Below are 8,132 nucleotides of genomic sequence, written 5' to 3' on the forward strand. Positions count from 1 at the left end.
AAACACATTAGTCCATTATCCTATAAGTCTTCAATACACCAAAATCACTAAGGGGCACTAGGTGCACTTACAATCTCCCCCCTTTTGGTGAATGATGACAAATAGGTTAAGTTTTCAACGGGAATAAACATATGAAGTGTAAATATTGACATTGAGGAATTTGATTGCAAGATATAGAAGAACTCCCTTGAATATGTGCATATTTGAGGAATTTGCTTTGGCTTACAAATGCACATTGTAGAGTAAAATCATGGAGATCTCCCTGATACATCTCCAACGTATCTATAATTTTTGATTGTTCCATGCTGTTATATTATCGTTTTTGGATGTTCTAGAATCATTTTATAGCAACTTTATATCACTTTTTGGGACTAACCTATTGACATAGTGCCCAATGCCAGTTGCTGTTTTTTGCTTGTTTTTTACTTCATAGGAAATCAATACCAATGGAGTCCAAACGTAGCAAAACTCTTTGGTGATTTTTTCTAGACCATAAGACACACGATGGGCCAAGAAAGTACCTGAGGGGTGCTCCAAGGACCACACAGCCCACCAGGGCGTGCCTGGGGGCCCAGGCGTGCCCAGGTGGGTTGTGCCCACCTCGGATGGCCTCCCGCACCGCCCCTTTGCTCTATAAATACCCCAATATTCCAGAAACCCTAGGGGAGTCGACGAAAATCAATTCCAGCTGCCACAAGTTCCAGAAACCATAGATCAAATCTAGACACTATCACGGATGGGTTCATCATCCTTATTGGTGCCTCCCCAATGATGCATGAGTAGTTCATTGTAGACCTACGGGTCCGTAGTTAGTAGCTAGATTGCTTCCTATCTCTCTTTTGATTTTCAATACAATGGTCTCTTGGAGATCTCTTTGATTTAACTTTGAGTTTATGATTAGATCTATGTTTTTATCCATGAAAGTTATTTGAGTCTCTTGATCTCTTATATGCATGATTACTTATAGCCTCGTATTTCTTATTTGGATCTTTGGTTTAGCTAGGCCAACTAGATCGATTTTTCTTGCCATGGGAAGAGGTGCTTTGTGATGAGTTCGATCTTACGGTGCTTGATCCCAGTGACAGAAGGGCAATCGACACGTATGCTTTGTTGCTATTAAGGATAACTAATACGTCTATTTTACATCATGCTTTTATATCGTATTTGATTGCATTATGGGTGGTTACTTCACATTATGTCACAATACTTATGCCTTTTCTCTCTTATTTCACAAGGTTTACATGAAGAGGGGGAATGCCGGCAGCTGGGATTCTAGGCTGGAAAAGGAGCAAATATTAGAGACCTATTCTACGCAACTCCAAAAGTCCTGAAACTCCATGAAAGTCAATTTTGGAATTTATTAAAAATATTGGGCGAAGAAAGCACCAGAGGGGGCCCACCCACTGTCCACGAGGGTGGAGGGCGCGCCCCCTGCCTCGTGGGCCACCTGGAAGCCCCCCAATGCCGATCTTATGGTATAAGGTGTCTTTTGCCCTAGAAAAAATCATAAGGAAGCTTTCGGGACGAAGTGCCGCTGTCTCGAGGTGGAACCTTGGCAGAACTAATCTAGGCCTCCGACGGATCTGTTCTGCAGGGGAAACATCCCTCCGGGAGGGGGAAATCATCATCATCGTCATCACCATCGATCCTCTCATTGAGAGGGGGTCAATCTCCATCAACATCTTCACCAGCACCATCTCCTCTCAAACCCTAGTTCATCTCTTGTATCCGATCTTTGTCTGAAAACCTTAGATTGGTACCTGTGGGTTGCTAGTAGTGTTGATTACTGCTTGTAGTTGATGCTAGTTGGTTTATTCGGTGGAAGATCATATTTTCAGATCCTTTATGCATATTAATACCCCTCTGGTTATAAACATGAATATGATTTGTGAGTAGTTACGTTTGTTCCTGAGGACATGGGAGAGTTCTTGTTAGAAGTAGTCATGTGAATTTCGTATTCGTTCGATATTTGATGAGATGTATGTTGTCTTTCATCTAGTGGTGTTATGTGAATGTCGACTACATGACACTTCACCATTGTTTGGGCCTAGGGGAAGGCACTATTCTTCTTTCATAGTTGCGGATGCTTGCGAGAGGGGTTAATCATAAGTGGGATGCTTGTCCAAGGAAGGGCATTACCCAAGCACCGGTCCACCCACGTATCAAATTATCAAAGTAACGAACGCGAATCATATGAGCATGATGAAAACTAGCTTGACGATAATTCCCATGTGTCCTCGGGAGAGCTTTCCTTTATATAAGAGTTTTTCCAGGCTTGTCCTTTGCTACAAAAAGGATCGGGCCACCTTGCTGCACCTTAGTTACTTTTGTTACTTGTTACCCGTTACAAATTACCTTATCACAAAACTACCTGTTCCTGATAATTTCAGTGCTTGCGAAGAGTACCTTACTGAAAACCGCTCATCATTTCCTTCTGCTCCTCGTTGGGTTCGACACTCTTACATATCGAAAGGACTACGATAGATCCCCTATACTTGTCGGTCATCAAGACTCTTTTCTGGCACCATTGCTGGGGAGTGAAGCTCCTTTGGTAGGTGGAATTTGGTAAGGAAAAATTTATATAGTGTGCTGAAATTTACTGTCACTTGTTACTATGGAAAATAATCCTTTGAGGGGCTTGTTCGGGGTATCTTCACCCCGACCAGTAGAGCAAAGAGTTTCTCCTCAACCTGCTGAACCTACTGAAAATATTTACTTTGAAATTCCTTCGAGTATGATAGAGAAACTGCTAGCTAATCATTTTACAGGAGATGGAACATTACACCCTGATATGCACCTAATCTATGTGGATGAAGTTTGTGGATTATTTAAGCTTGCAGGCATGCCCGAGGATGTTATCAAGAAGAAGGTCTTCCCTTTATCTTTTAAGGGAAAGGAATTGACATGGTTTAGGCTATGTGATGATATGGGATCATGGAACTACAACCGATTGAAATTGGAATTTCATCGGAAGTTTTATCCTATGCATCTGGTTCATCGTGATCGTAATTATATATATAATTTCTGGCCTTGCGAAGGAGAAAGTATCGCTCAAGCTTGGGGATGCTTAAGTCAATGTTATATTCATGCCCCAATCATGAGCTTTCAAGAGAAATTAATATTCAAAATTTGTATGCTCAGCTTTTCTCTCATCGCTCCATACTCGATACTTCTTGTACTGTTTCTTTTATGATGAAGACTATTGAATTCAGATGAGATTTATTGGAAAGAATTAAATGCAACTCTGAAGATTGAGAACTCGACGAAGGTAAGGAGTCAGGTATACCACCTAAGTTTGATTGTGTTAAATCTTTTATGGATACCGATGCTTTTCATGAATTTAGCACTAAATATGGACATGACTCTGAGATAGTAGCTTCTTTCTGTGAATCATTTCCTACTCATGTTGATCTCCCTAAGGAGAAGTTGTTTAAATACCATCCTCCCATTGAAGTAAAAGTAGTAGAACCTAATAAAGTTGAAGCAAAGACTATCACTTATAATGTTGATCCTATTGTTCCTACCGCTTATATTGAGAAACCACCTTTCCCTGTTAGAATAAAGGATCACGCAAAAGCTTCAACTGTGGTTCGTAAGAGTAATGCTAGAACACCTACACCCCCTGAGAAAATTAAAGTTGAACCTAGTATTGCTATGGTTAAGGATGTCTTGGTCAATAATATTGATGGGCATGTTATTTACTTTTGTGATGAAGCTGCTAGAATTGCTAGACCCGATACTAAACATAAACATAGACCTGTTGTTGGCATGCATGTCGTTTATGTTAAACAGGAGATCACTGTTATCATGGCTTATGTAATATTGGTGCTAGCGCGAGTGCAATACCTCATTCCTTATACTGTCGGTGTACTAGAGTAGGGGTACCCTAGTATCCCGAACTTGTGCACGGGCAGTTGCAGCACCCCGCGGCAAGGCTTGCCGGGTGACCGCCAAGGTCCTCCGTGGTTCCTTTGGAGCCATTCAAGAACAAAATATTTATGCCAAGGAGACAAGGCACCGGCAAGAGGAGCTTGCCGGGAAGGCCAACCAAGACATTGCAAGGAACTTGCCGCGACGCACCACGTGTCCCGGCAAGGCCCGGTGAGCGAAAAGCTTCCGGACGCGACAAGACAATGGCCGCGGCAAGGCGCTTGCCGCGGCAGGCTACCACTCTGTACCCACGCTCCAGCACATCCACCAACGTGTCGCCTTGGGGTCTTTCCAGGCGCGCGTGGCAGGAGGCTGTGCAGCCAACGGTGCGAGGTGGCGAGCGACGCTGACAAGATCGCCATCGTGGCAGGCGGTGGCGCCCCTGACGGTCCTTTTTGCACTATTTGGGCGACGCAGACGGGCATTCAATGCCCTTGTCCCCTGCCGTCAGGGTTAGGTAGGATGTACTATGCAGGTAGCTGTACCAACCACCCCTCTTTTTCCATTTTTACCCTTGTCTACGTTGCCACCTGTCGGTGACCCCTTGAGCATATAAAAGGAGGCCCATGCGCAACATAGAAGGGGTTCGTTCGGTTGGAAGCCAGAAAACACTCACGCTCGGTCTCGTTAGCAGCTCGAGTGTACTGTAGCACTCAGCGCTCCCGAGAAAGAACCAATAAAATCAGACAAGCAGCAGTAGGAGTATTATCTCTCCGGAGAGCTCCGAAGCTGGGTAAACTGCTCGTGTGCTTCGCCTCGATCTGCTCTTCGTGCGATCTCCGCCCCCCGCCGAACCGAAAGGTGCCCGGTCCGCCGGTCCCCATAGGTGCTCGTGGATCAGCTTCCCCGACATCTTTGGCGCGCCAGGTAGGGGGCGTCGAGATTGTGTGAACCTGATCCGGCGTTCATACGAGCTAGACCTTCAACTTCTTCATCGACATGCCACCGAAGAAGAAGACTTCGGCGGTGGCTGCTCTGTCCACGTTGATCCCACCACCACCGGAGCAAATGAGTGGTGGGGAAGACGCCGGCGGAAGAACGGACATCGACGAGGGAGCTCACGACGCTGCCAGATCCAAGGACAAGGCTGCTCAGACCTCGGCGTCCGTGCATGTTCCGCGCCCATCTCAGGAGGCGCCGGACCGACAGTGTCATGGTATTCGCAGTACCATACGTTTGTTGGACCAAGATCGAGCTGGTGGATCTCGGCGCGCCCAAGACCAGCATGCACGCCAACGTGCTGGCACGAGCGAGGCACGGTCGCCTGGACGGGATACTGCTCCTTCTAACATAGTTAGAAGTCCGAGCATATCCCGCTCCTCGCATCGTTCGCCACTGCCACCCACCACTCCAGCAGAAGCTTTGGCGCGAGCTCAACTGCTCCTGGATTACCCTCCAACGGAAGACAAGATCGATGGATGGAGGGCCACCATTCAGAGTCTCATCGGCTTTGCCAACGGCGACACTCCGCGGCAGCCGAGCACATCGCTGCCGCGGCAGGACCGCCAGGCACGAGCCGGTGGCGACGAAACCGGTGGGGGTGCAACCACCAGGCACTCTCCAACCCGAAGGCCAAGATCGCCGACTCGCCGGATCCACCTCGACAGCGACTCCACTGCATCATCGGATCCACGAGCTCGTCGCGATCAGCGCCAAGTTCTTCACGAACGACAACAAGAAGACGCTCGTACTCGCATCGAGCGCCAAAGAGAAGCGCGGCGTCAATCAGACCAGCGCGCTGGGTCCTCTATCGACATGCATGCGCCAGGGGAACCAGGCGACTTGCCGTACGCGGTAGGTTGCCCTGCATTCACTCGTGAGCTGCGGCAAGTCCAATGGCCCAGCACGAAGAATTTCAAACCAGATGTACCAGAGAAGTACGATGGCAAGTCGCATCCGTAGGAGTTCCTTAGCATCTACACCATCGCGGTGCAAGCTGCCGGGGGACGGGACGACAAGATCCTTGCCAACTACTTCCCGCTGGTACTCAAGCCCAATGTCAGATCCTGGCTCATGCACTTGCCGGATAACTTCATATCCTCCTGGGCAGACCTATGCCATCAGTTTGTTGGTGCCTTTACAAGCGGCCACAAGCCTCATGGCCAAGAGAGTGATCTTCATCTTCTCGCCCAGAAGGAAGGAGAACCCCTGCGCAAGTACATTCAGAGATTCAGACGTGTACAGCACAACATCCCAGATGTCCACCCTGCCGCGGTAATCAGCGCATTCCATCAGAACGTGCGAAACCGCAGGATGCGGGAGGAGATGGCGATGTGCAAGATCAGAGACGTCAGCGAGCTATATGCCCTAGCCGACAAGTGTGCACGTGCTGAGGAAGGGAGGAAACTTCCCGGGGAGAATACAAGAGCAGGAGGATCTGATAGCGAGGAGACTGCCCCGGCAAGGAAAAACCGGCGGCGGAACAACAGGAAGAAGAAAGGCAAAGAAGTGCTAGTCATTGAGCAGTCCGGCAAGAAAGCCAAAGCTGGTAGCTCCGGCAAGGAGATTGCCGCAGGCACCAACCACTAGGCTGTGGCGGTCGCCGACAAGCAGGACGGCACCAACAAGCAGTACTGCAAGATCCACCGCACCAAGGGCCATGACCTCCAGAGCTGCAAGAAGGTTGAGCAGCTTGTCGAGCAGCAAAAGGCTGAATACGAGCGACGCGACAAGGAGAAAGCCCAGGAAGGTGCTGGAGGAGCCAGCAAGAAACGTCCCGGTCGAGGAGGACGCCGCGGCAAGGCCAAGCAGCGGCAAGGAGACAGACCTCCCCGCGGCCGCGACAAGGATGAAGATGACGATGACGATGAAGATATGGATGATGACGAGACCGATGAGCAGGAGTTCCAGAAAGCCACAGAGGTCCTGTGCGTTGACAATGGTGCTTCTCTGCATACTTCACACCACCAGCTCAAGCAGTGGGTGCGGGAAGTCAATGCGGCAGAACCACCCATCGAGTCACGCAAGCCTCTGAAATGGTCCAGCACGCCTATCATCTTTGATATTGAGGACCATCCTGATCGCATAACTGCGGTCGGGTGCTTGCCGATGTTGGTTTCACCAACTATCCGCAACCTCAAGGTCACTAAGATGCTAGTTGATGGCGGGGCCGGCTTGAACTTGATCTCCTCCGCAGTACTCCAGAAACTCTAGATCCCTGATAGCGAGCTCGAAGAGACTGGCACGTTCTAAGGAATCAATCCGAGAAGGAGCAAGCCGAAGGGAAAGATCACGTTGCCGGTAACATTTGGCAGCGAGTTGAACTTCAGGACTGAGAGGGTCACTTTTGACGTTGCTGATTTTCCATTGCCTTACAATGGGATACTCGGACGTCCCGCACTCGCCAAATTCATGGCAGCCTCTCACTATGCTTACAACATATTGAATATGCCAGGCCCGATAAGTGTCATCTCTGTCCCTGGCGACAAGAAGGATGCTCTTATCTGCGCCGACAAGATCTACCGGGAAGCAGCAGCCGCAACAGATCGCAAGTCACTCGCCGCTGAAGCTCCCGGGGCGAAGAAGAAGACCAAGTCCGGCAAGAGTTCTGATACCCACTCCGGCAAGCGCACCTCTTCGGAGTGCTGCGCTACCGTCGAGGACGCACCATCAAGCTCCACCGGCAAGTGTAAGAAGACAATGGCAGCTCCACCAGAGACTAAGAGGGTGTCCACCAAGGAGGACGGCACTGGTGGTACCTTCACCATCAGTGCCACTCTCGACCCTAAATAGGAAAGCGCGCTCGTTGCTTTCCTGCGGGCGAACGTCGACGTATTTGCATGGCAATCGTCTGACATCCCCGGTGTTCCCAGGAAAGTAATCGAGCACCATCTTGCCGTCTGTCCTCATGCGCGGCCCGTCAAGCAGAAAGTCAGGAAACAGGCAGTGGAGCGCCAAGAATTCATTGCAGAAGAAATCAAGAAATTGGAAGCAGTAGGCCTTGTCAGAGGAGTGCTCCATCCTACGTGGTTGGCCAATCCTGTAGTCGTGCGCAAGGCAAACGGGAAATGGAGGCTTTGTATCGATTTTACCGATGTTAATAAAGCTTGCCCCAAAGACCCATTTCCCTTGCCGCGCATCGACCAGATTGTTGACTCCACGGCCAGATCTGACTTGCTTTCATTTCTTGATGCATACTCAGGATACCATCAGATCTTCATGGCAGAAGAGGATGAGGAGAAAACGGCATTCATCACCCCATG

The sequence above is a fragment of the Triticum dicoccoides genome, chromosome 4B (genome assembly GCF_002162155.2).
Source record: "Triticum dicoccoides isolate Atlit2015 ecotype Zavitan chromosome 4B, WEW_v2.0, whole genome shotgun sequence".
In the NCBI taxonomy this organism is placed as follows: Eukaryota; Viridiplantae; Streptophyta; class Magnoliopsida; order Poales; family Poaceae; genus Triticum; species Triticum dicoccoides.